At 42.2% G+C, this 26593-nt stretch overlaps 1 pseudogene across 1 annotated transcript in view; it reads right to left on the bottom strand.

The window, feature by feature from the left end:
* LOC309860965 (small ribosomal subunit protein eS6 pseudogene) overlaps positions 1 to 10671 on the bottom strand; it is a 50449-nt pseudogene extending 39778 nt beyond the window's left edge. The window contains exon 1 of the transcript in view: positions 10581 to 10671. The product of the transcript in view is annotated as a small ribosomal subunit protein eS6 pseudogene (transcript). The remainder of the gene's footprint in view (positions 1 to 10580) is intronic.
* Between the last annotated feature and the right edge of the window lie 15922 nt (positions 10672 to 26593).

A 26593-nucleotide genomic window follows, 5' to 3' on the forward strand; every position in this document is an offset into this window, starting at 1 on the left:
TGGGATCATGACCGGAGCCAAAGGTAGAGGCTTAACCCACTGAGCCACCCAGGTGCCCCTGACTTCAATTTCTACTCTTGCCTCTCTGGCTTGTTGTCTCCCAACCCGCTGGGTTTTCTGGATGTTTCTCCAAACCTCCAATTCCGTCCTGCCTCTGAACCTTTGCAATTGACTCCCCCGGAAATGCTTTTCTCCCAGACATCCAAGTGGCACACTTTTTCACTTCCTTCAAGTCTTTGCTTTTCAATGAGGTCTTTTTTGGCCATTGTGTTATAGTTGCAACCCCAGCTCTCCCTAACCCTCCTTCCTGCTTTATATTTTGACATCGCTTAAGCCTCTAATACACTGTCAGTGACTTCTTTATCTTGATTATGATTTGTCTTTCCCTACAAGACCTAAGCTCCACAAGAGAAAGAATTTGTGTCTGTTTTATTAACTGAGGGATCCCTAACACCCAGAGCACAGCCTGACACATAGTAGGCCTTCAGTGACTATTAGTCTAATAAATGAATGAAGACAGTTTCAGGCTCACAATTGGACAAAAGATAGAACTGGCTTTTTGGATACTTTTCCAGATATCACTAGTGAAAATGAGCCCTATTGAAAATTCTGTGTGGATTTCGTATCTTTCCCCAGGATCTTGACCACCTGGAAGATAATTGTATAATCTCTGCATGCTTTAAAGTCGAGGAATGCTGTTTCTGTTCCAAAGACCTGTGGAGAGGCAGTAAAATGCAGTGGAGGTGTTCTTTGGAAAAATAGAACTTGAACCATACAAGGCAAATTTGACCCAATGCACTGATCCACTGTATGTTACTATCTCCCCATCCAGGTTTGTAGTATTTCCTTCAGTAGCATGTAATTTGGTCTTGCAGCTTCTTAAAAGGTAGAATGATGAGCCCACAGCATTCCCCAAACTGTGTGCCAGGGCACACGAGCTCTAGGAAATGCTTACTGTGCTCAAAAAGAATGAGGGCCCCGTAGTTCTGATTCACTGTACATATTTGCATCTTTAAGGTTCTGGGGAGTCACATTGCTTAATATAAAAAAAGGGTGGGTGGCCTGCTTAATAGTTATTAATTTATTGAACTAGGAAAAATTTTTTTCACTCTACAGCTATTAATACCTTACCCCTCTCCCAGAAAATATAAATGAGTACTAACATTTATGGAGTTTTATTTAATATCTTGTAAAAGACCAGGCACTAAAATAACATGTATGCACCAAGTCCAGGACATCATGCCAGATTATTTTTAAAATCTAGGCAGTTTTGAATTCTGCTCCAGTACATTCATTCATTTGAAATAACAGAGTGATTTTGAAAGACACTACCTATTTTGTGGCCATGATCCAGATCTTTCCAACTCTCATTTCCCATAGATCTCACTGCATCCTTTTGTTTTTGTTTTTGTTTTTTTTTTAAAGATATTATTTATTTATTCGACAGACAGAGATCACAAGTAGGCAGAGAAGCAGGCAGAGAGAGAGGGAGGAAACAGACTCCTTGCCGAGCAGAGAGCCCGATGCAGGGCTCCATCCCAGGACCCTGAGATCATGACCCAAGTGGAAGACAGAGGCTTTAACCCATTGAGCCACCCAGGCGCCCTCACTGCCTCTTGTATATGTTTTATTTTGCCGCTAAGTCCTGTTCAGTACTCTGCAAACTTCCTTAAGGAAGGAAATCTGTGAGTGGAGTATCCATTATGTTAATAATATATTCTCTGTGGGACTGCAGTTCTCTCTTGATTTCTTATCAATGAAGAACTTATGAAGCCTTGCTCCTTACTTTATGCCAGGAATCCTGTTAGACACACTGAAGCTTCCAGGGGAACAAGATGGGACAAGATCATGAAGTTTGCATTCTGGTGTAGCTAGGCAAAGACAACAGGTAAACGAACCAATGATAAAATGTTGAGCCAACGGTTTTAAAGGAAGAGAGGAGGAAGTGAGGCACAGTAAGATATGTGTGAGGATGTTTCCTATTCAAGATGAGGCAACCAGGAGAGAAGGATGCTCTGAGGTAAGGACATTTGAGTTGAGGTGTAAAGATCAGAAGGAGCTGGCCATGACAAGGTGGGAAGAAGGACATTCGTTTTAGGCAGAGGGACTGGCATGACTAATGGCTCAGCCACAGGAAGATACTTGCTAAGAATTAAAAGATCACATGATTGGACCATTGTTCATGAGAGTCATGAGATGGGGAGAAGGGTGGCATTCAATGGATACGCACAAATCACTCGGGGCTTTTGAGGTTGTGGATTGGACTTTGAGAAAGCAATATGCTCAAATTTATATTTCAAGGAAACTTCCTCAAAGCAGAATATATCTCAATGTACTAAAGTTTTTGTTAAGTGAACAATGGACATTTTAGAGTGCCTTTAACTACCTAAAAAGGCAGATTATATATTTCTCCTTCTCTCTATTCCAAACATACAATATCTTCCAATTCTATGTGAACCACTAGGTCTTGGTGAGATGTTGTTATTCTACATTATGTTTTCTACATGAGTTTTCATAGCTAGGCTCTCTCCGCCTCTCTGCTTTGGAGAACACCAGTTGCCTGAGGCATATGTGAGGATTTTGAGGTCAAAGTCTCCCTTCTACAGTCCTCGAGCTTGCTTTGGGGGCCTACCCCCACATCATGACCTTTCCTTCTTCCAAGCCCTCAAGTATTCCTCTGATCTCCATCCCACCAGTTCTTGAGCCTAGTTCATGCAGAAATCCGTGTTAAAGCGTTCGTAGGTAATGATCGTGTCAAATGAAGTATGTTGAAGAGTGATCCTGACCAGAAGCATTTTCATTTTGAAGATAATTCTTTAGGGCAGCTTTGGCACCTCGGGTGTAGAGAGAAGAACCATAGGGTGAGTAGGTGGGGCAAGAGGAGCTCCTACTCTGGGTGCTCTTAGAGGGTTCCCCATATTAGAAGCTCCCACACAAAATACATTTATTAAGTCATACATTGGTGTCTGTCCCTTGGGTTTCTGTGCCTACTATTGGCACAGTGTGATCCATACCTCTAAACACCCATTCTCGTGACTGACACCTTCAGGCCCCAGGGAAATGCTTTTTCACATCTCTCACCCTGTGCTCCTGCAGTACCGGCGGCTAAGTCTAATGATGTGTGGGTTATTTTACTATTGAAGTCAGAGACAGATGCTACTTTGGTATAGAGGAAGGATTTGAGCAATGAAAGAACTGAAGTATGACAAAGTCGATTTTTCAAATCTCTCCTCTCAGAAACCATGAATTTAAGAGATGGGTCGTTTTTCCAGTAGTGCTCAACATCCATTTTCTTGCGACTTCAGGCTGTAGTGAGTGGTTCTGGAGGTACCCATGAATTAGCACGATACTTTTAACACTTGCAAATGGTAGTTCAGCAAATAATTCATGTAACCCTTAAAGTCATATTTATGTCAGAACAGATATAACAGGCATGAAGTATGGTGGTGATCCTTTTTGTTGGCTACTAGACGAACCCTGAACTCTGGAAAAGCAAAGCTTTATTTTTATAAAAAATGTTTAATAAAATGTATTTAAATTCTCACAAATGAAATTTAGATTTCAGCTTTCCTTGAATAATTTGAATTTCACATGTTGATATTTGAGTTGTAATTTATATTTTGCCTTTTAATTTTAATTGACAATTCTGAGTACTTTGGAAGAAAACTGACTTCTTTGGAAAACTTATAAAATAGTTTTTAATTTTCTTTTTCTTTTAAAGATTTTATTTATTTATTTGAGAGAGACAGAAAGAGCATGAGTGGGGGGAGGGGCAGAGAGGGAGAAGCAGACTCCCTGCTGAGCAGAGAGCTCCATGTGGGGCTCCATCCCAGGACCCTGGGATCATGTCCTGAGCCAAAAACAGATGCTTAACCAACAGAGCCTCCTCGGTGCCCCAAAGTAATTTTTACTTTTCCAAGTATTTTAAATTTACTATAAATTACTGAATCTGATGAAAACCTATTTAAGTTTTCTAAACTTGGAATTTTAATTTTAAAAAATTTTAATCTTTTAGATTATTGAGAATGAGTATAAATGGTAATTGTGATGGAAATTAAAAATCTAAATCTCTACAAAGTGGAGTTCAGAGAAGAGAAAAGGCTATAAAGGAAAAGTTAGTAAATCTTCAAAGAAGCCCCCTGCTTAAATTTTTAGAAACTGTTAAAAATTGAAGTGAGCAGGCTTCCATCAGGTATGACCCACACGAAATTTGCAAATACGACATTACAACTTAAGTCAGGTTTTTGAGGTATAATTTACATGTAGGAACAGTCCCCCTTTTTAGGTGTTCAGTTTTATGTGTTTTGACAAAGTGTATATACTATTATGTAACTGTGACCGCAATCAAGGGGTCAATGTTTTCCATCAACCCAGAAAGATCTCCCATGTCCTTTTCTAGTCACTCCCCTCACCTACCTCTCCCAGTTCCCAGCTCCTGGCAACCTTTGATCTGATGTCTGTGCCTGTACTTTTGTCTTTTTCAGAAAGTCATGTAAATGGAATTCATACAGTATATAATCTTTTGTATCTGGCTTCTTAGCATAATCCTTTTGACAGCCATTCATGTTGTTGCAAGTATTGATAGATCGTTCTCTTTTATGGCAGAGTATTAGTATGGCAGAGTATTATCCATTAGGTGGTGGAACTACAATTTGTTTAGCCATTCACCAGTTGATGGGCATCTGGGTTCCTTCCAGTTGGGGAGGATTACAAATAAAGCAGCTATAAGCCTACTATACTTATCTTTGTGTGGCTACAGTTGGCTAACTAGTTGAGTTACAACTTGAACCCAGGTTGTCTGATTCCACAGCTTGTGTGTTCAATTTCTAAGTTATATTAAGTGAATACAAAATCTGTGATTAACTCCGAGTTGACTGAGAATATCTTATACACAGACTGTCTTTTGGAAAAGTTGACTTGCCAGCGTGATGGGCATTAGAAGATAACCCAAATTTATTTGAAGGTAAATTACTCATTTCTCTTGGGTAAATACCTCGGAGTGTCTTGCTAGGTCATATGCCAAGTGTATGTTTAATTGTGTGAGAAACTGCCAAGGTATTTTTCAAAGTGGCTGTCTATTTTGCCTCCCACCAGCAGTGTGTGAGAGTTCCCCTTACTGTGCACTTTGTATTACTAGGTGGTTTGTTAGTTTCTTTCTTTTAACTTAGCCACTTTTAATAGGAGGACCATTCTCTAATTACTGATTAAAACAGTTAAATTGAACAAAAAAAATATTCTCATCAACAACACAACTCGAATAGGTTAGATAAAATCTTCCATTTTTTACTACTGGTTAAAATGATAAGAATATGTGCCAGCTTCCATTTGTTCTCTTGCGCAGGGCCCACAAATGATAGTAGTGGTGAGGCTTTCCTCACTATATCCTTTCCTTCTGCTCCAAAGTTGACTCTTTGAGGAGGTGTTGTTGCTTTGGGATCTGAGACCCAGCTACCACCTCGCTCTGCAGCACCCTCTAGTGGAGGTGGAGACTTCAGGATTCAACTTGTCCTCTCTGCCCACACTGCCCCCTCTTGATGAGGGCTGAAAGGAGAGTCAGCATGCCCCTCTGGGAGGCTGTGCATAAACTTGGACATCATATTTGTCATTTAGTCACATACAGTTTATCTACCAGTAATATTTTATGCAAACCAGACTTTGAAACAGGGAAGTATTTGAAAAAAAGAAATCTAATTCCTTATCATTGTGATACAAACAACTAAAACTGGTTAAATGGTTTTAGGTCATATTTTTGAGATGCCAAGTAGTGCAGATCTGTAGTTAAGTAATATGACAATTGAAAGAATATTAAAATTAAATGTTTGTACAAGGTTACAAGTATCTATGAAAATTTTCGTACGCACAAAGCAGGAACTGTAGCTTTAGTGGCGATCAACATGCCACTCTAAGAGGGTGCCAGCCCCTGGTCTAGAAGACAGGACCTATATTTAGGTAGCTTTCTTTGTAAGAGACCTAGCATGGCTCCATGGGCCACCTGATGGAATGGCGAGTGATGCCATGAACAGTCTTTGGGCAGCTGAGCCTTCATTCCCCAAACTGTCACCACGAGAAGCCTTGTGGGATGTAACAAACAGTAGCATATTCCATTTTTCCCATCACTGTGAGACCTTGTGTAAGTAGAGCTTCTCATTGGCCAAGAGTTCAGCTTTAGGATCCTGAAATCCTGGAAGCAGGGCATTGGAGAAGGCTGGCCTGTGATGGACACTGATCGGCCTCTCCTAGTAGGGAGGGTGAGGAGGTGAATCTGAAGCTATCTAATTTACCCTGACAGACTCTAAACTTTTAGTAGTTTGTAAAGAATGCCATGAGGGAAAAATGGACTTCCTCATTTTCAGACTCAGCAAAAAAAAAAAAAAAAAAAAAAAAAGGCACTCAAAAGATCAAACTGTTGCCTCTTCCTGCCCACAAGAATGTATCCCCACAGGAGCCGTGTTGTTTTGTCATCTAACAAATGCATGCTGGGGTAAAATATTTCCTGATTTGGCATTTGGGGAACCTTCAAATATTTAAGGGCACCCGTCCCTCCTCTCAGTTATTTCTTCCTTCAGGGATCAGAAAATCCTTGGGAAATGTCAAGCTTTTTTTTTTTTTTTTTTTTTTTTTTTTTTTTTTTAAGCTATCTAATACATTTGGGCTATCATCTAATGCCCATCATACAGGCAAGTCAACTTTTCCAAAAGGCGATCTGTGTGTAAGATATTCTGCGTCAACTAGGAGTTCATTACTTATTTTGTATTCACTTGATGTAACTTAGAAGCTGAACATGCAAGCTGTGGAATCAGACAACATAGGTCCAAATTATAACTCAACTACTTAGCCAACTATTATACTCTCTTAAAATCTGAATATACTGCCAAACCATTTCCTTACTTATTTATCTTTGAAAGTGCTTGACTGCTTGACTGCAGTTAAGCATTTTCAAACGCAAGTAAACTTATCCCATTGGTCTCACAGTAAGTAAATAATTTTATTCTTGTAATACAATGCTGTATAATCATGGACAAGGCACTGATCCTCAATGACACTCTTTCTTTAAACAAAAACTTTTTAATTGAGTTGTAGCAAACATGAAGTATATCAATCTTCATTGCACAACTTGGTAAGTTGTTGTATATACTCACATAATCACATTAATTATTGTTGTATTTTGCTCTTGGAAAGATAAATATACATTTAAACTTCAGCTGCTGGTGGTTAAATATGCAAAGCATGAGAAGAGAGTGGTATTCCAAGTTTCATCTTGAATACTTGACTGTAAATGAAAGTGAATATGCAGGGGCACCTGTGTGGCTCAGTCATTAAGCGTCTGCCTTTGGCTCAGGTTATTATCCCGGGGTCCTGGAATAAAGCCCTGTGTTGGGCTCCCTGCTTGGCGGGAAGCCTGCTTCTCCCTCTCCCACTCCCCCTGCTCGTCTTCCCTCATTCTCCGTGTCTCTCTCTGTCAAATAAATAAATAAAATCTTAAAAAAAAAAAAAAAAGGAAAGCAAATATTCAGATACTAGCAACATTCCTCATGACAAATTTTGTTTGTATGATTGACATCGTTACGCTAATTCTATGTGATGTTAGCCTAGGTGATCTTGAGATTGAGTATATTATAAATTTTGATCGAAGAGTTCTCTCCATATTTGTCTGTGTTATACTGCTCGAATATATGATCTATAGTCTTAAGTGCTACTACGAAGCCATTGCCATATCAAATGACTCAACAGCTCATCTTACAATGAAAACAACATAAAGGATGGCCTTAAATCCACGTCTCTAACAGCTACATAATTAGTGGGACCTGGACAATGGTGAAGATCTGGATTTCATAGAATAATGTGAAATTATTCTCACTGACTTTGTCTTTCTTTAGCCAGTAGGGAAGACTGAGAAATAAAAATTAGCTTAGATGGTAAAAAATCTGCCCTGTTTTTCATCTGACTAGAATACAAAAACCAAGATAAAGCTAGTCGCAGAATTAATGGAAAACATTGTTGCCTCCGAGGACATGCTTCAAAGTGTCACAATAACTCCTTTCTTTGAGGGACCACTGCTTTCTTATTTACTGAGAAACTTTGCTGTTTGAACTGAGACTGGTTTAGAATAAAACATCTCCCTCTTGTCCAGAGGATTTAAGTCACTTTGACACAGAGGAACAGTCTTAGTTTCTAACCCAGGGGCAGAGCTTGAGATAAGAGGTATCTGGACTCAGCATTTCCCATCCATCTTAACCTTGTAGTTTCCAAGGAAACCGGACCCTGCTTTCACTCGGCAGCCCACACGTGATGTTGACTTCTTTGAGTTTATCACCATACCACTTCAGTTAAATGATACTTAATTCTATCTTTCCCCCAAACCCTAGAATAACCTATCTTTTCCTTTGGTGCTAGATTTCATAATTCTTGGATGTGTGGTTTCCCTCTTTCCAGTGGATCAATAAGTTGGCTTCAGTTGTCCTGTGGGTTTATCCTGGAAATGCTTAAGCTGATTAGGCCAGGACAGTAGGTTTCATTATTCCTGTTTTTCCAGATAAGGGAACTGAAGCTCAAGAAGGTTAAGTAAAATATAAATGAGGACATAGATAATAAGTGGTCACAGAATTCAAACCAAGATCTGAAGTGCGATGCGTGAAGCCCCATCCTTTCCCACTACACCAGGTGGACCCTCTACATCTGTGTAACAACCCCACCCACGGTGAGGCCCCATAATCCACTCATGCCACGTTTCTCTTCCTCCTCATAGCTAGTATCCAAGTTCTGACACACACCTCTGTTCCTCAAAGTATGATTCAGTTTTATAGTGTTCCTTTCTGCCAGGAAGCTGAATGAGCCATCCAACAGTTAGTTCAAAGTTCCTTTCTTCCTCAGCCACACCAATCAGCACATATTTCTAACAACACACTCTGAGTTTTCACACTTGCCTGCCCATGCTTGTGCTGTTCCCTGATCTTAGAATTCCTTGCACATAACTCTCTGCCTGTACAAATCTTAAAAAAAAAAAAAAAGAAAAAGAAAAAAGAAAAATCACACCAAGGTTTTTACTGCAAACATCAGAAACCATGCTAGTTTACTTTAGCAGATAAGTACTTTACAAAGAATATTGGGTATTCTTTCACAGAAACTGTGAGCAGTTGAACCTTCATTGTCCAAACTCATTATGAGAACAAATGGTAGCTGGCTCTGTTTTCCCATAATTGGTGAGACCTTAGGTAGAGCTTGGGTAATACTTCACAGAACCTTTGGAAGGACCAGCACGCAGACTTGAAGGCTACTCTGCGGGATGGGTCCAGGGTAGGCAGCAAAGCTGCCAAGGACACAGGTAACACAGTTTCCATCTTCTCTGACATTAGGGAGTGCTAGACCCTTTCTTGCTGCTGTTTCATAAGCTGGGTGTCCCTCATAGGGACTAGTCATGTTGGTGTCTTATTTACATCCTGAGCCTCCAATTACATGACTGAATTTTCTAACCTTTGTCTATGTATTATTACTTTCTAAAATATCAGCCATTCAGGAGGTTGTGGCTCATTGTGGGCACACACTGAAGAATGATTCAATTACTTGGGGCCCTTCAGTGTTGAATGGCCTGCTAAAGGCCTTGTGCAAAACACTTCATGAGAAATGCTGGGAACAGACAAAGGGATCTGCTGGACCCTACAGGGGTCTCCTTCACCTTGTACCCCCAGCTTGAATTCATGCCTGAGTGGAGTAATCCTTTTCCTGCTCCCCTTCCTTGTCCCATAAGATGGGCTCCCCACACTCAGAAACAGCTTTAAGATGAGTGGTCTTTTGCTTGTGTTATCCTTGTGATTTTGGTTTTGAAAATAGGCCCAGTGTCTTTGGCCAGGGGGTATAATTTCAATGGATTTGATGGATACGACAAATAAAAGGGATGATGAGTATTATGTAACAGCTGGCAGACTCTGAATGGTTTTGGCTGTGATTCTGGAAAAGAATGAGGGAGGGATAAGGTTACACAAAAAGGTGACGTTTGAATGGATCCATCCTAACTTGCTTTGGGATATCAGTATTTCAGCAGGAGGCTAAAGCAGGATGGCACAGAGTCCCTCTCCCCGGGCTCCCTGCCTCTCTCACAGGAGTGAAGACGATCCCAGACTTCAGACACTCTTGCGTGCTTCTGGCAAGGCATGCCCTCTTCTCTACCCACCATCACCTATCTCAGTGGCATTATCTTCCTCTGTATAACTCAGTTACCACGAGACTCCCAAGACTGCCTTCTCATTTCCCATCTCCCAGATTCTCATTTCTGAAAGATCTGAATAGCTCCTTAACTGGATCCATCTCTCATCCTTTTCCAGAACTCAAAATTCTTTCTCTGTGCCTCTGAAATTCAATGGATAGACTAGCTCTTCCCTAACCACACTGCTCCCACTGTAGCCCCCTGTGAAGGTAGCTGGATTCTCTTCCACGTCTCGGGTCGGTGGGCCTACAACCAGACAGGTGTCCTCTTTGCTTCTTATTGGTGCTTTCAAGCCACCCTCTTCCATAAAAACAGGCAGCACTGAAATTCTTAATGTTGGAATTTGTCATCTGCCACCTTCCTTTTGGCGACCATTTACTGTCTCCAGTGTCACTCCCTCTTCGTTCCTGGCTCACGGTCACTTTCTCTGACATCATGTCTACTATGTTCTTGGTGAATTCAGTACCCATTTTAGACAAATCTTCCAGTTCACGGGCCTTTCGACTCCTTCATCTCCTCTCTTCCAAACATCTCCTACTCCATGCTACCTCAGCCATTCGCGTGCATAGACATACCCCATGACCCTGTTCTTACCAAGAATCTTATCCCCTCCACTATCTTAATTTCAAGCATCCTATTATCTGGGCACCACTTCTTATTCTATTTTATTTGCTTCTACCCTATGTCTTCCTTCTCTGTTCCATTTCCTTGCCTCGTCTTCATGAGTAAACACTATCCCTAATTTTGCACTTTTAATTCCCCTGATACTTAAAATGGCTTTATCACATATGCATGTATTCCTAAACAGTATATTGTTTAGCTGGGTTTTTTTTTTTTTTTGGAACTTTATAGAAATGATGTTATACTGCAAATAGTGATTTGGAGTTTGCACTTTTTATATGCTATTTATACACAAAATGTCTCCAAGTTGTGTGCAATGGCTGTCGTTTGGTTTTATTGTTTATTTACTTATATACATACATATATATATATATATACATATATATATATATATTTATATTCTGTGGTGTGAATACAATAAAATGTATTCATTCATTCCTCCCAAGGCTATTTCCAGCTTCTCGATATTATTGATTCTGCGGCTATAAGTAGTTTGTGCGTATCTTCTGTTGCATATTTGCTGAAGTTTTTCTAGGAGCAGAATCGATGGGTTCAACTTTAACATGATGCTATTTTTTTTTCTTCCAAAAGTAATTGTTCATCACTTCCTATTATTCCACTAAATCCTGATTTTAAAAGTTTGCCATCCCCAGGACCTCTAACAATTGACGGGACTATCTTCTTGCTTCCTTCAATTTCTATTTACGCAGCGTATATTTAGTCTGTGGTCTGTAGTAATAGTCATTCCTTCATATACACCCTCAGTTCCTTTGGCTCCCCTTTCTTTGTCATGCTCATCTAGCAAAACCCTAGCTCTGACCATGGCCATATCTCTGTCCACGCACCCACCCAAGAGATCACGGTTGCAGACAACTTCACAGCCGGGCTGGCTGCTCTCACTTTACATTCATACCAGACCTCAGCCTTGCACTCATACTGTACTTCTCTTGTCTATTAATTCTTCCATGCTTCCGTCTTATACCTTCCCCTCTCTCCTCAAGTCTCTAGGACCGCTTGCTGCATCCTTGCTCTCCGCAGATGACCCTGTTCGCTTCTTCACTGAGAGAACAGAAACGATCTAAAAAGGTACCCCATTGGCTCTCACTTCTGCCATGTTCATCTTTGCTCATTGTGTTGTCCATTGCTAGGTAACAAATCACACTGAAACTTAGTGTCTTAAATAACGTCATTTATGATCTCACAGTTTCTATGGGTCAGGAACGCAGGCATGGCTTAGTTGAGTCCTCTGACTGTGGGTCTCCTAGTAGCCTCCTTTGAAGTGGTCACATACATTGATCAGTAAATAACTAGGCCAGTTGTGCCCCAGACCCTGAGGACAAGTACTTACTATTAATAATGAGCTGGCTGAGAAAGGCCACACACACTCTCCTCTTCCTATAGAAGACACACTAGGCAAAATAAATTTTGTATTATTAGTAAATTATAAAACTCTCCGACATTAAACTATTTTTTCCTTAAATTACCTCTATGGTGTTAGAATAATTAACAGACACCTGGAGAGAGAAAGTGGAATTCTTGCCTCACCTGAGTCCAAAATAATTTACAGATGGATCAATGATTTACTGTAAAGAAAAGAAAGTATAAAGTACAAAGTACCAGGGGGAAAAAAGGAAATAATTTTTCTTATCATCTCACAATAGAAAGAAAGACCTCTCCAAACAGGGTACAAAATCCAAAACTCATTAAAAAGATGGGTAAATTTTATTCTATAATAGTAAAAATGTCTACAGGGTGAGAAAAATAATGAACAAAATGAAATGACAAATTACAAACTAAGGGGGGTGCCTGGGTGGCCAGTTGGTTAAAGCCTCTGCCTTCGGCTCAGGTCATGATCCCCGGGTCCTGGGATCAAGCCCCACATCGGGCTCTCTGCTCAGCGGGGAGCCTGCTTCCTCCTCTCTCTCTGCCTGCCTCTCTGCCTATGTAATATCTGTCTGTCAAATAAAATCAATAAAATCTTTAAAAAAATTAAAAACTAGGAAAATATTTTCAACTTATGTCTTAGACAAAGGATATGCAATATATATAATTTATACTTTTAAAACACTTGACAAATCAGGGGCGCCTGGGTGGCTCAGTGGGTTAAAGCCTCTGCCTTCAGCTCAGGTCATGATCTCAGGGTCCTGGGATCGAGTCTGGCATCAGGCTCTGTGCTCGGCAGGGAGCCTGCTTCCCTCTCACTCTCTCTGCCTGCCTCTCTGCCTACTTGTGATCTCTCTCTGTCAAATAAATAAATAAAATCTGAAAAAAAAAAAAAAAACAAAACACTTGACCAATCAATAAGCAAAACATCAATAATAACCTAATAAAAAAACAGGCAAAGGGTATCAACAGACAATTGGAAAGTTGCTCAAATTCACTCAAAGAAATGGGAGTTACAGCTACAATGAATACACATACTTTGTGCTAGACATCAGACTTTGCATGGATTATATACAAACATGTGTTTATGCATTACAAATATTTAACTCATTTACTCCTCTCAGCAACTTTATGAACTAGGTACTATTATTATTCCCATATTGTATATAAAGAAACGAGGCGGGGCGCCTGGGTGGTTCAGTGGGTTAATCCTTGGCCTTCGGCTCAGGTCATGATCCCAGGGTCCTGGATCGAGCTCCCCATTGGGCTGTCTGCTCAGCAGCGAGCCTGCTTCCCTCCTTTTTCTCTGCCTGCTTCTCTGCCTACTTGTGATCTCTGTCGTATAAATAAATAAAAATCTTAAAAAAAAAAAAAGAAACCGAGGTGTGGCAGTTTGCTCAAAGACAGCTAAAAAGCAGCAAAACCGCTGTGCTTCTCACATTTTTGCATGTGCAGAAAGTGATATTGACTGCAGAGCATTGCACAAGGCAAGCACTGGGTAAGCGTTAGCTCGTTAAGTAAATAAGTGCTGCTCATAATAGCAAAGATGGGCAACAATCTACATGCCCCAGGAGGAAATGGATTAAATAAATACGGTGCAGTTAAAAGAATGAGCCACTGAGTGCATCCATAGGGAATAATCTCGGAGATTGATTACTGAGGAAAGCAAGATGCAGAAAAGTATGGATAACATGCGTATCAATTACATTAAGATAAGGGACATATTTGTAAAAGTGTGGTCCATCTCTGGAGCTATTCATGAGAAATTCATAAGGAGGTTTGCCTCCCAAGACAGAAGAACTAGGTGGCTGGCTGAAAAAGGAGACATGAAGAGCACTTCTCATTATATTCCACCCCTCCCATCTTTTCTTTTTGTTTTCATGTGTGCATCTGTTACCTATTTGAATGAATGGAAAAAAATTAAACGTGAAGTAGTGATAATTTTAAAAGAAATAAAATAGTCTATAAGCAACGGTATGGAAAAATAATAGTATTACAGCATGAGCTGTTCCTTACTGACTATATTGAAAAAAATAGGAAGGAGTGGTTTTATGGGCAAAAAACAGATGTGGTCCAGGATGGTAATAGAGCATAGAAGCCAAATATTCTGGATTCACCTTTTGCTTTTGACTTTGACTGCTGGTGCCTGAGGCAAGAGGATTAAGCCAGTCAAATCTGGATAATAGTACTTAATGATCAACCTTACCTCTGCATGGTAAAAACCAATTACTCGATGTTGGTGAAATGCTTTGAAGGTGCAGCATTCCATGGTTCAAGGCAGAGCCTGTTGGGACCTGTGTGCTGTCATGGGAACGGACACTGGAGTCAAGGCTTTGAGGAGACATCCAATCACCATTTAGTTACACAAATGTTTTTAAAGTGCCGGTGCTTCCAGATATTTCTTAAATGTGTGTGCCCAGAGAATTAGCTTCTTTCAATTGAGTTTTCTGCAAACACTGCCAATGGTCCAGTGAGTACATTTTGAATATTATGATTTCAGGAAAATGAGTTCTTTTCGGAGAAGGGAAGTGAGGCTTAAGACATCACAGTGTATAATTCAATAAGGAAATTGTAAGCCCTTTAGAAAATTACCCTGAGTTAGGGGCTGATGTTGGCTTTTTAACAATATTAAATGAATCTATAAAAATATAACATCCACAAGCAGAAATGTATAGTTTAGGAAAAGAAAACTAATGGAAATGAGAATGTTGGTAGATAGTTCTCCCTGGATCTTTCACACTTCTGCTCATCTTGCAAACAATGCACCAACTATCCTTCTGTCTGGAGTGTCTTTTCACAGATGTTTTCGGAATTAACAACCTTGGAAGACAGAAATAGTGTTTTCTTCCAGAGCAAAGACAGGTTTGCAGACTGTATTTTATCAAAGATCGAAGTTCTCTAAATTCCACGTTCTTTCCTGTGGGGCAAGGCAGTATATCTAGTTCTTTTCACATCACTCATGGTAACTGGGGTTTGGGTCTCCTAGTATCTTCCTTCCGAGTGCTCACATACCTTGATTAGTAAATAAATAGGCCAGTTTTGCCCTAACCCTCGAGGACCAGTAGTTATTACTAATAATGAATTGGGTGAGAAAGGCTATACTCACACCCTCCTCTTACTATAGAAAACACACTGGGCAAAATAAATTTCCTATTACTGGTAAATTGTAAAAATCTCTCACATTAAACTATTTTTTCTTTAAATTACTTTTATGGTATTAGAATAATTAAAAGACATATGGAAAAAAAGAAAGTGGTAACTAGGGCTTATGTCGGAATGCTGATACTCTGACTACTGCTGTCACTATGATTAATAAACTATCTTTTGTCTTTGACCCGGGAGTTTCGTATCCTCTACCAGGGTCCGTGAAACTGGGACCAAGTGACTTCTGAGGTTGCAAGTGTAGTAATATCTCAAATTCTTCATAGCTCTTGAGAGAAAAGCTCTCTAGATTGCTGCTATACAATAGAAATGCAGTGTAAGTCATTCATGTTAGCCACATACATCATTTTCAATTTTACAGAAGCTACATTAAAAAGATAGAAGTAGATAAAATGAATTTTAATAATATGTTTTATTTAACTCAATATATCTGAAATATTATCATCTCAACATGTAATCAATAAAAAATTATTAATAAGCTATTTTCATTCTTTCTTTAGTACAAAGACTTTAAAATCTGTTTTTTTTAAAGATTTTATTTATTTATTTGACAGGCAGAGATTACAAGTAGGCAGAGAGGCAGGTAGAGAGAGAGAGGAGGAAGCAGGCTCCCCACTGAGCAGAGAGCCTGACGTGGGGCTCGATCCCAGGACCCTGGGATCATGACCTGAGCCAAAGGCAGAGGCTTTAACCCACTGAGCCACCCAGGTGCCCCAAAATCTGGGTTGTTTTTAATACTTATAGTACATCTCAATTTGTCCTAGCAACATTTCAAATGCTCAGTAGCCACTGAGTGACTTTCATTCTGGACAGAACAACTCTAGACTGTAAAATATGGCAAAATGAAAATAAAAGTTTTCAAGCCTGAAATAGATTTTTCTTTTTTAAAAAAAAATTAAGTCCGGAATGTCAGTCATATCACTCATCAGACCTATCACTCTGGGGTCTCTGAACCATGTTTTGCCTGTTCCAGAATTTAAGGCTGACAACTGTCAGGAAATCTTTGATGCATTATTTAACCCTCCTGTGCCCTTTAAGGTACAATCACGATGGCTGGTTCTTCTGCAGCTGCATGTAATAAGATAGGAATGTAGGGTAAGAGTCATTAAAGACAAATATGCTACCAATCCATCAAGCCATGCTTTGTCCACTTGTTTCCAGAAACTGAAATTTCAATGTACGTTCACTTTTTATTTAATTTTCTCCTTTGAGAAGTTTATCTGCCTAACTAGAGGAGGGGGCTATTCCTAACCTCAGCCCATATTATATTGCTGTTTGAATCAGAGATCAGAGGTGAGTACTTACACAATTTTGATGGAGGAAAAATGATTGACTTTCACCAGACTCACTTTGCCTCACATTTGCTCATCTGCCCTGCCTAGTCCACAGGGTTGCCACGTGATCACAAGGAATAATGGCAGCAGTGAGGTGTTGGCAAAGGACAGGGAGAGCCTGAGATGTAAGCTGTACTGATAATCAATATAATCTGTTCTTACTATGAAGTTTTTGCTGAATAGCATTCTTCAGACTTCAAAATCTTGCATGAGTATGATTATGGGAAAATAAGGTAGATAACTGCAAAATTTTAATCTTTGGGACTGAAGGAGGTATAATCCAGATAATATTGAGGTTTCAAAGCAAGAAATATGCATTTACAAGAATCATGCACACTGTTCCTCATATATCCTCAAAATCCTCCATAGATGAAAAAATGTAGAAGTTAAAGAAATTTATGTTCTAACCTCATGAAATCCAATGTTCAAGAAAATGACTCAAATAAAAATATTATAAGTTTTCATCTAAAATATTATAAGATTTCATCTAAAATTCCAGAATCCTTTTTGGTATAATATTGGCACTGGGAAAAGATGCTTAATCAATCAAAGTCTTTTTTTTTTTTTTTTAAGAGTTTATTTACTTATTTGACAGACAGAGATCACAAGTAGGCAGAGAGGCAGGCAGAGAGAGAAAAAGAAGCAGGCTCCCTGGGGCTCAATCCCAGGACCCTGAGATCATGACCCGAGCCAATGGCAGAAGCTTTAACCCACTGAGCCACCCAGGCACCCTTCAATCAAACTCTTTGTAAGGGTCCTGTAACTTTGGCAGTGGATGAATTTAAAAATGACCTAAAGTGTGGTCAAGCACCCTACAGAATGGTATCTCAGATATCTTAGATCTCAGATGCTAGACACCTCAGGACCTCCCCATGGGTCTGTGGAGGAGATAATCTGAATCCCAATAAGAACAAAGGGAAAAATTCACATTCACATAGATTTTCCACCAACTGATGACCTATTGTTATTCATATCATTCTATTCCTTACACGAAGCTGGCAATTGGTTTAAGACTCTCACAGAGGTTCTGCCTTTCCTTCAGAGTTCTATTCAAGAACTACTACCAAGGTGTCTCTGTCACATTGTGTCCCTTTTTGTAGGTACCTTTCTTTTTCATCCAGTACCTTGACTTCCCAATCCTCTCCTCAAGAGTCTTTTCATTTCTTCTATTGCCATTGTCCCAGTAGCACCACCCTTTGGGTTTCATACCTAGGCTTTGGCCAGATCCTTCCTGGTTTGGGACCTCACCCGTGTTGACACTGGCACCTTCCAGACTCACCTTACCATTTGGCTTCAGTTGCTACATCTTTGAGTAACAGAAATGTCACCCTGCATCACTGCCCAGTTGGGTGCTATTTTCGGCAGCCATTAACTTTGCTCTTGCTCGTTCCTTGTATTAGACGGTCTTTCACCCTCATTTTTCCTCTGCTGTTCTCCCTTCTCTCTCTCCAGTGAATGATGGTGAGCTATAGTAAAAAGCCTATGGAATTTGCAGTTAACAAAGACTCCAGATTAGATGCTGAATGCTGGACTCCATGGTGCCACCTTGCTGTGCAACCTTGGCGATACTTTTATCTAAGCTTCGTTCTTCATCTATAAATTTGGGATGATAACAATCAGTGCATGAGTTTCTTATGATGATAAAAAGATGTGTGAGGGCTAGTTGTGCAAGAGTCAGACATAAACTGACACATGAGCATGGCATGTTTGAAGGACAATGAGTTGAGAGTTCTAAAATCATTATTGACTTTTTGTTGGTCTGACTCTTTCTGCCTGAATTGGATTTTTTTGTTAACACAGATATATGTCTTCTAACACCTGCTATATTACATTACTATGTCTTTGACATGGTTTTTTTATCTTTCGTATTCCTTTCAGTAGTGCCTTGACCATCACAATCAGGAATTTCTTGGCTTGGGTGGAACAGAGTTCCTACTGGGGTCACGGCACATAAACTTCCCAAAAGAGGACTTCAGATGATGGGAACACTGGTAGGTTTTTGACCAGGAAGTCCATAGCATAAAAGGAACTTGTAGGAAAGCTTGATACCCAGTGTAACAGAACTGCTTGGAAGCAGGGAGGCTAGTGGTCAGAACGCTTGACAGATCTGAGGCTTTACATCCTGTCATCCCTGAGGTTTTGTACAAATTTTTTAGCTCTTCTGCTTTTGTTTCCTTGTTGATAGGAAAGGAGGATGTATGAGAGAATCCATGATATTGAATTATCATGGAATCTGGCATGTAAGGCCTGCTCAACACACACTAACTGTGAGGGTTTCCTTTAAACATCTTCTGAAGCTGTTCTCAATCCAGAGTGATCATATTAAAATGCCAATCAGATCACATCACTCTGCTCAAACCTCTCCAATAACCCTTTCCATTCACTGGGAAAGTCATGATCCTTGCAGACACCAATCAAAATGTACTATTGTTTCCTTTCTCAACTCTATTTCCTTTTTCCCCAAACATGCAAAGCCTCTTTATGAAACATTTAATTTTCTTATTTATTATGCTTACTGTCTATTATCTGTCTCTCCCTACTAGACTGTAAGCTCCGTGAGGGAGGTCTATTCTGTTCACTGTTAGGTCAGTGTTCTAGAATAGTGCCTGGCCAATGTAGGTGCCATTTGTTGAATGAATGAATGAATGAATGAATGAATTTCCCACAGCCAGAAGTAGATGGTCTATACCTCTTCTAAGTTCCTACATCACTTTGATGGCTATTCTTTTATGCTACTTAGTACAGTCTAAATTACTCTGTGGTATTTTGAGATTTGCCTCAGTCCCTTAAGCAGAGTGTAAGCTCCATGATTGGGAATGGTGTCCTATATCATTTTGCATTACCCCCAAGGCCTAGCACACAGACGTTCATGCTCTTATTTGGGAAAAATACCTCTGGAGTTCTTGACAATGTTCTCTGTCTTCGCCTCACTACTCTCTCCACCATTTCTTTACTAAGATTAAACTTTATTATCAAAAATTAATTGGTTAAAGATCTGGCCTTTCATTTTTAAAGAGCAAATGAATTTAATAAATACCACTTAATAAAATCTGTTAGTAAGTGGTCAAATTTAATTCCTGAACATAATACTACATTTTCTTCTTAGGAGAAATTAAAACTCGTGCAATGGCCACCTTCTTTAATGGGGTGGTGAGTATCAGAGTGATATGGACTTGGCAGAAACAGCTCTGCAGTGGGCTCCCTCTTCACCTGTTTCCCCTTGCCTGCACGTGGCTGCCTTGCACAGGGATGGAAAGTGGCTACTTCACCCTCTTCTTCCCCTGGGCCTCCTTGGTGCCATCGCCTGTCATAAAACAGGGTGGCTCAAGGGCAAAATCAAAAGAAGTGGAAAAGAGCCATTTAAGAAAAGAAGCAGACAAAAAATACAATTCTCTCTCTCTTTTATTACATAGGGAATTACAAAAATGTGCTTAAATGGACATTTCTTTTATTTGGATACTAAACTTCATCAGCTTTTTGCCCAACTCGTGATCCCAGTAACTGATGTCTATTAAAATTTGGGCTTATGTAAATCTAAAGAAGAAATTCCCGAACTTGAGCTTCCCACACAAATAGCATGCTTAAGCCCTCAGTCAGCATCTATGACGCTGAAGAAGGAAAAAAGAAGGGCCCTCTTGCACCTCGGACAGAGGCACACTGAGAGTCCCTGAGACCCAGGGTCATCACTGCAGCCCCCGGGGGACCTCCTGGAAGGCAGATGTGCTGATGGCAATGTTTAGCTGCCACAATCCTCATTTCTTGACACCGAAGCCGTGTCACTTTTATTTGATGTTTCTATTTGAAACTCTTGCGTTCTCCTTGGGACCCCAAACGGCACAGGGAGGTCTGCATGCTTCTCTTGGTCCCTCGGGGGTCCACTGCCCTCTGTGACACGCTCAGGAGCGTGTCATCCTTGGAGCAACACTCATTTCCCAGGCTGCTGGGCAAGACGTAATGGCCCGAGGGCCGCGGGCTTCAAAGGCCCGGAAGAGCCCCGGTGGCAGGTCAGCCCCCGGAAGGGCCTCTGCGGGGAACAGACACCTGCACAAACACAAAGGATGCAGGATGGCTCTTTATTCCTGCCGCACATCTCCCTGAGCGAAATGTGTCAGAACTACCTTCTCAGGGCTCTCAACATAAAGAGGCTTTTGTGTGGTGCGGGCTGGGGAAGACTGCGCGTGTTGGATGAGAAGCTTCTGGGAGCTGGGCCTTTCATCTTTAGACACTGAGCCAGCCCGTGCATCTGGACCTTACCGTGTCCAGCAGGGGTTGGCACCTCAGTGGTCCCTTGCCCTGTCACAGCTAACTCTGCCTGTCGTGGGAGATTCTCAGCCAAACAACCATTGGTCTTCCTCAGAGTGAGTCCGTATCGCTTTTCAGCCCTGGGCTCAGCGCCTGATCCCTTCGGAACACAACAAATATTTGTTGAACGAACAAATGAGACACTGAGAAAAACCCTAGAACAATTCTAGAACAAAGCTATCTTTTGAGGAGTTGAGCCATTTGTCTTTGTTTGGATTCTTACCCTTCACCCCCTGACCTCCCAAGAAGCAGACTCTGAAAAAGAGACGTGAGTGAAAATAGTTCATGTGGGAAGTGACCCCGGACACACCGATGGGAGAATAAGGAAGTGGGACAGGCAAGGGAAAGCTGCCAACAGAGGTTGCCTCATTTAGCAAATTGCCTCTGTGGGCAACTGGAACGGAACCCTGCTGGGGAGGTCAGGGAGGCAGGGAGGGACACCCGCCTCAGAGGAACCTTCCCCAGAGGCTGAAGGGGCCGAGATAGGTAGGTATTATCCTTCGCCTCCTGTCAGGCATTGACTAAGGGCAGCTCTCAGGGGCATCATCGATCTCAGCCTGCTTTGTGCCCAGCAGAGTGGGCTCTGGGGCCACAGAAAATCTCCCAGCAGTGTGCAGTCAGGCTGGTGGACGTGTAGATCATAGAGGGCATTGGCAGTATCTGCAACAATCATCCCACTACTCCGGTTTCCCCTCCCTCCATCTCCTCTGTGCGATTAGCTCTCAGGGGACACCGAAGGCCACTGGCTCCTTCAGCCCTAAACACAATAGTAAGTTCCAGAAACTACAGCCTAGTCAGATGAGTAATCTCCACTGTCTTATTCTATTAGTGGTGTGGCTAATACATTTTGCATTTCAGCAAACCACAGGCTAACTTTCTTGCAGTGCCTTTTGGTTGCCCAAAGTGCATTCTCTGCCTTTGTTTCCAGATCTCGAGATCTGTGTTTTAGCACTCACAGGATTGAAGAAACAGTGCTTGTGTTTAAAACTGAAGGGGCTGGAAAGTTTAAAAATCAGTAGTGTTACCATTCAGAGGATGTGAATATATTTAATGGAACTATCATGTCATTTCTCCCAAAACCCGAAATACTAGACCCTTGACAAATCTTAGACATTGTTGAAATGAGCTCGTCTTATTGACAATGAGACCAACTAGCAGAAAGATGAAATGATTTGTCCAAGGCCACACAGCTGGTTAGAGGCGGGACAGGATGAAGGCCTCCTCCCCTGTCCCTATCCCTTTGCTCTGTTGCTGATCACACTAACCATCTCCAAGGTTTTACTCTTCACAAAATCTCTGGTAGGTAGGTGTCTGGGGTGGTCAAAAACTACACACTATAAACTTTACCCACCCCCCCAAAAGTAATTTCTTTGATTTTTTTTTTTTTAAATAACTGATCTCATCTTGGTTCTAGAACTTCATGCTCTCCCTCTCTCTGTCATACACACACATACACACACACACACACACACACCCTAAAGTTTCAGTGTAAAATAGTGGAGTTGCCTAGGGACTGACTCACAAGGCTAATGGTTTTACTTTGTCAACAGCCCAAAACGAGTTACTTACATTTCTCGTGTTCATGAAGAAACTCCTCTGCTGGCCCGTAGTGCACCAAGGCAATCCTGGCCATCTGAATATTGGTGACCTTTATTCTGAGTGTCCTCTAGCTCCATGGAAATTCCAGGTCTCTCTTCTGGTTATGAGATTGGAGATCTCTTTAAGAGACAAATATATTTATAGTGTCATGTTAAAGGATTACCATCCTGTGACACATCTAAAAGAATACATTCATCCGTCTGGTCCGAGCAGAGATCTGGCTGTGCAAGAAACAGGAGGCAGGGGGACAGCCAAGGTGTTGGGCAGGTGGGGTGAGAGGGAGGAAAAGGCGGTGTGGGAAGTATGCTTAAAGCATGAGGGACTTCCAAGAAGGGTGGGCATGGCCAGGGCCGAGCAGCAGCCCAGTGTGAGGGCCCAGGGAGCTTGGAAAAGGGAGCTCTGAGTAGGATGGCATCCAAAGGCATGTAGCAGAGCCACTTCCCATGCAGTGACCACTTGGGGCGGGGTGGGGGGGGATGACGCTTGGACAGGCAGAAGGAATGTTGAAGCTGGTGCTCACCATCCTCAGAGCCAAGAGGTGGCCTTCTAATCCTGTCTGCACTCGCATGGGAGCCAGAACCCCCTCTCCTGACGCCCATCCAAAGCTCATCACGCCAGGCACAGATGGCATTACCCATCAGTGCCCAAGGGCCAAGGGGTAAGTTTCAAGGCCCGTGCAGTCCTCTCTGAGCTGTGATTTCCTTTGATTCTGTTGTTCTTGTTCTATCCGAGTGGGACTTCTGTTCCCATTCTGAAGGCCACTGTTAAGTCCTATTCACCCTCAATGGCTCATTTAGTTCAGTGGGGGTTTGGGTTTTTAGAAGGTTTCCTCTTTTAAACTCTTTTTTTCTACCACCCCCTTTTTTTAAAAGGGGTCATAAAGAGCTTTAAGATGCCATGCATGAAAAGCTCTGGATAAATGCAGCTTGTACTGGATTGTAAAATACTGTATTGTTCCAAGCTTAATTCCTTGTGTGCGACTGGAATCGGTAATTTGCCCATCCTGAGGCAGAGGCCTAGCAGCAGCCGGCTGCAGACTGCGCCCAGGGATGGGCGCCCCTGGCGGCCGCGAGGGAAACTGGAGGTCTCCAAGAGAAATTTCTCCTTTTGGTCCAGACTTGGTTTCCCTGGCTTTTGCATGAAGATAAAAGAACATTTTTATGAAAAAAACATGGCTCTTCTCTCTAAAGTGGCACTTTGGGGGCTGGGCCAGCTGCCATCTATGGTCACACAGAATTCTAAATCAGAGAAAAGACCTCCTCCCAAACTTCCTGCTCTGAAATCGCTCCCTGGCTAGTCTGTGGTCATGTTTGTATGCGGGGGAAGTCCCCCATGTCTGAGGAATGGAGACAGTTGGCCCCGAAAATCCTTTTCCGTCCCATGGTATCCAGGATAGGCTGCCCGGTCTCAGGCCAACAGGATGACTGAGTTTCCCTCCCAACTGCCACACTTATCCCTGGCTCCTTGTCATGGCCTCCCTTGGTCCTTGCTTGGGGTGCTCCTCTCCCCCTCTTCCTGTCTGGCTAGATCGTGCTTCCCTGCTTTCAAGCTATGCTTCTTTATAACACTCCTTTCCAACTCTACTGGTCTTCCTCTGTGATCTCTCGGGTAGCCATAGTCATGATTGCACATTTTAACCCCTCTGGGCTTGAGTTTGGTGCCCAGGTTAGACTGCAAGTGGCCTCAAGGGCATGCCTTTCCACAATTTGTATCTGTCATATATACTATCCTACATGGCCAGTACGAAGCAAGCACTTAATGAATTCCCATCATTTGGCTTTCTTTTTTTTTTTTAATTGCTTGATTGGCTGGTTGATCAATTGATTGACTGATGGTGGCCCAGGCACCTCCTGCTCAGATGTGAAGTGTTTTTCTCAGCTGACCCCTGATGTTGGCAGGGGTGTCCCTCGGGCTTTCCTATCCGCACATGCTGACTCTCGCATCTCCACATCATCTCAGGAGCGAGATTCAGTCTCTGCTCCAGTTTCTGGGAAAAATATCCACTCGTGCCAAATGTTCTGTGACTCTTGGTAGACTTTGGCTGAACATGTGGGTATGGTTGGAGGGCTGTGTTGGCAGTGTTGGATCTCACCATCTCCTTGTGTCCATTATACAGAATGACCACAGTGTCCTTAGGCGTGAGTCTGTGCGCCAACAGCCGCTGTCAACCTAAAAGGTCCATTGGGTACTCCACTCTGGAAGATGTCTAGAAGGACAAGAAAAAACGAAAATTTGCTGGGAAGATGAAAAGAGACATCATGGATAATTTGTAATCAGCATGCAAGGGATTTTAGCTCTTCCACCTCCCATTAGATGCAACAGGAAATTGTCCTCCAGCCCCTTGCCGAGCAGCCCACAGAGCATCATTCGTGCCTTGAGGATGTCTCGCTTTGGCGACACACTTTCTACCTCGAGTGCTTTACTGAAGTGTTTCTTCTCAACAAATCTCATGCTTTCTCCAAGAATAATCCCGGGAATTCTCTTTACTCTCCTTATTCTTACAGTATCAGGACTGAGAAGGGCTGAGTTTGCCACCTCTGGATACAATTATTAAAAGGATTCATCAGAGGATGCGGCCACTAACTAGGAGTCAAAGAGGTTCCAGAGATCTCCTGCCCCCATCCCCTTAGCCCTGTGGGATACTAAGAGTGAGGTCTGGGCCGGCCGCCTGGGCGTCTGGGCATGAAAAAGTAAACAGATCTCCCAGACATGGAGCTCCGGGTCACCCCACCCCCCCAACGGGAGCTGTTCATGTGTGCGATGCCGGCCAGGGGCTGCCCCTCTATCCCACGCTTCCAAGCTTCTAGCCGCTTAATTCGATTCCCTTCCATGCCTTCTTCCTGCCTCACGGAAATAGCAGTTTCATTGTCATGTAATTTTGGCACAACAGAGATTTCATGTTAAGAAAAATAGAATTGGTGCTGGGTCATTGCCATTGAAACTATCACACCATTTTACACTTGCTCGGAAAGAGCCCTCCTCTCGACTCCCGCTCCCAGGCTCCCCTCTCTTGTGTAGCCTTTTGTGCGGCTCCTTTGGTTTTTCTGCTCTTCAGATGTGCACACAGTTTAAATAACATTCCTTCCTGAATTTGTCCCTTCATTTCCCCAGCCTCTGTGCTTGGGGGCTCTCCAGCTCCCATCCTTTTTCTTTCTTGCTAATGTTCTCTTCTCCGTCCTTTGTTTACAGGCCAATTTATTCTGCACTGGCCTCCCCTTCCTCTCCTCCCTGTTTTCCATTCCTCACACTCCCTCTGACAAACACTCCCCAAACAGTTCGTGTGTGTGTGTGTGTGTGTGTGTGTGTGTGTGTGTGTGTGTGTGTTTGGGATCTAGGAGAGTAAAATCTATTTTTGTCCCGATATCCCTGAAAAGGTGGGAAGAAATATCTCTTCCTCCCCTGCAAATTCTCCTAAATGTCCAGTGCGACCAGTTAAGGGCTGTGTGGTTTGCAGGATGCTGGGAAGGCCACTGCAGCAGTCACTCTTGGTTGCCTGCCCATCAGCCATTTCTCATTTCCTCCTTCCTAACTGAGGCTGGACTTTGGCAGGTGCCTCCTGCTTAGCCCGCCCCCACCCCTCCACCCCCCCCCCCCACCCCTGCTTCGGCTCCAGCCTAGGTGGACTTGAGCCCCATTTCCTGCTCTGAATCATGATTGGTCTACCAATCTTGAGTTCCATTCCCCCTTGTCCCTGATTGGTGTAGGCATGGGCGTGCGAAACAAATCTATCCAATGAGTTTGAAGAAGAAGAAGGGCGTGGGGGGGCATCTGGGAAAAAGATTTCCCTCTATCTTTAAAAGATAACATGCAGGAATAAAAGTTCTTCTTAATGCCTTGGTATGTTGTCTGTAAGCTGTGATGTTGAGAGCTGCTGAAGTTATCGTGGAAACATGAGAGGACAAGCCCCAGGGAAAAGCTACTCTGCTGAGAACAGCATAAAAGAAATATGAAAAGGAGTTGAGTCCTTGACGTCCATGTACTGCTGAAGCTG

This window comes from Mustela nivalis (assembly GCF_964662115.1).
Source record: "Mustela nivalis genome assembly, chromosome: 3".
Lineage (NCBI taxonomy): Eukaryota > Metazoa > Chordata > Mammalia > Carnivora > Mustelidae > Mustela > Mustela nivalis.